Genomic DNA, 2,570 nt, shown 5'->3' on the forward strand with positions numbered 1-2,570 from the left:
TATATATATATATATATATATATATATATATATGAATTTTTAGAATCACATAGTTTTAATATGAGATTCAATCTATGTCTTTTTAGTTTGTAATTACGTATACATTAATTTCTTAAAAAGTAACACAAATTGGATATATAATATGTAGCTCGGATACATTAAAGAGTATCTCGGATACATTATAGCATAAACCGGATACATAATATGTAGGTGGGATGCATTAAAAACTAGCTCGAATACATTAAAAATTAGCTCGAATACATTATAAAATAAGCTGGATACATAATATGTAGCTCGGATACATTAATATGCAGCTCGAATATATTAAAGAAATAAGAAATTTTATATATATTTTGAAATAGAAGAGGATTATAGAAATAAGGAAACATAGAACGTGTATTTCACTAATGACTTAATTAGCTTTAGCTTTAGGATAAAAAAATTATGGCAGTTGAGAAATTTTTGGAGATACAAAATCTTCGACTTTCAATGAGTGTTTTGGTGCAATTTTGTATTAAATTAAGAGTTACTTACAAATATGACTATATTTATAGGGTTATTGAAGTTCAATAGCTATAAATATGTTATTTACTAGAAATGACTACACTTTATGTCAATTTAAAGTTGCATGTTTGTATTAAATTTTATTTTTTATCGTTAATATTATTATTTATACAAAGAACTATATAAGGTATGATATGTTACCATAACTCCCGAGTGTCAATCTTTTATTATGTTTCTAAATAATAGAAATTTTCATTATTAAATTACCAACTAATAGTTACATATTGTATGCAAATATGATTCATTCACATAATAAAATAAATTGTATTTATATTCCTAAATACAATATATTCACTAAGTACTTATATAAATGTATTCATAAAATTTTGAATATAAAAGAGTATTCATGTCTTTTTCTCATTGTAGTTTTGCAGATGTATTTTATTTTTTATTTATTTATACACTAATACAGTTGTAATTACATTAACTAAATAAGGAAAATGTATTACTTGTACAATTAGCATATGAATACTTTGAATTCAAATTGGTGTTTCTAGTTATAAACCTTAAAGTATTAATATATCAAGGTTACAAGTATTTATAAAAATTTAATGTATTAATACATCAAACAAGAAAAAGTAGTACAATTTCATCAAATGAATACAAAAATTTAAAAAATGAATACACGATTGTTAAACCAAAATAATGAATACACCAATATACTATACATATGAATACATTATTATTTGTTAAATAAGAAAATGACAAACTCTTGAATACAAAATTGAAATATGATTTGATTAATACGAATGAACAAAGTATCGGATGAACTATCCTCCAGCTCGCTAATCATTAAACATCTAAAAACTTGATTTTGAACACAATACTCATGCATACAAGTATACCAAAGCATGTATTCTTAAATTTATTTAACTACACATGTGAAAGCTTCCCCTTCAAATTATGAACTATGTTATAATTTTCGTCTATCTGCATATGTGGGGCTTCAATCGGATGATGTAACACATCGAATTTAATTTCCTACAAATGAACAATATATTTTGTACAATTAGCATATAAAACTTAAATTTTTAATGTATCCAAGGTATTCATTAAAATTTAATGCATAATATATTAAACAATGTAAAGTATAGAAACTTTAACAAAAGATCACAACAATTTTAAAATGTGGATACACCACTTTTAAATAAAAATAAATATACCAATAAAGTATATATATATGAATACATTATTGTTAAACATAAGATGGATACATTAAACAACTCAAAAGCAAGAAATCTTAAAATTAATAAAATGTGTGGATATCAAACTCTATAAGTAATCAGCTATAATAAAAAACAATAAACGTCAATATCTTTTTGGTCAATTTTTTTACGTAAGATTTGACATTTAGAGTTAACCCAAATATCTTATTATAAAAATACAGTGTTAATATAACTAACTTTACTTGTATTCTGTAATTAAGCTTTTGAATTGAAAGAAACATGAGGAAGAAAACCATAAAATGTGTGATACAAAGATGTTGATGAATTTTTTTTATTGATAATGATAATGTAAAACATGCATGCCATAATTAATTAGCAATGTAATAACTTTCCTATTTAATACTTATTTCTATTAAATTAAAACAAAACTATTTATTTACCTATATGCAACTTTGCTATTTACTGTGGAAGTATAACCATATAACATGAAAAAAATTATATATTGCTATTTTTCTGCATTTTATATTGATGTTTGCTTTAATTCTGTAGTTTTTTCATTAAGGATTATTCCTTTTTCCCCTTTTACATTTGATTTGGCATAATAAGAGTTCAAACATGGAATATTTTCTTTTATTCTACTATCGAGGATTGTATAGATTACTAGGGGCTACCATTAGATAAATTTCAAATAACTATCTCGATCTATTAAAAGTGTAAGAATATGACTTGGATATCTAAAATAAAAATAATTGTGTCATCGTAAATTTTAAAAATCTTTCTTTAATTGTTAAATTTAGCATTAGTGAAACACTACCACGTAAATTAGAAAGGATGGAGTAG

The sequence above is a fragment of the Solanum pennellii genome, chromosome 5 (assembly GCF_001406875.1).
Source record: "Solanum pennellii chromosome 5, SPENNV200".
Lineage (NCBI taxonomy): Eukaryota > Viridiplantae > Streptophyta > Magnoliopsida > Solanales > Solanaceae > Solanum > Solanum pennellii.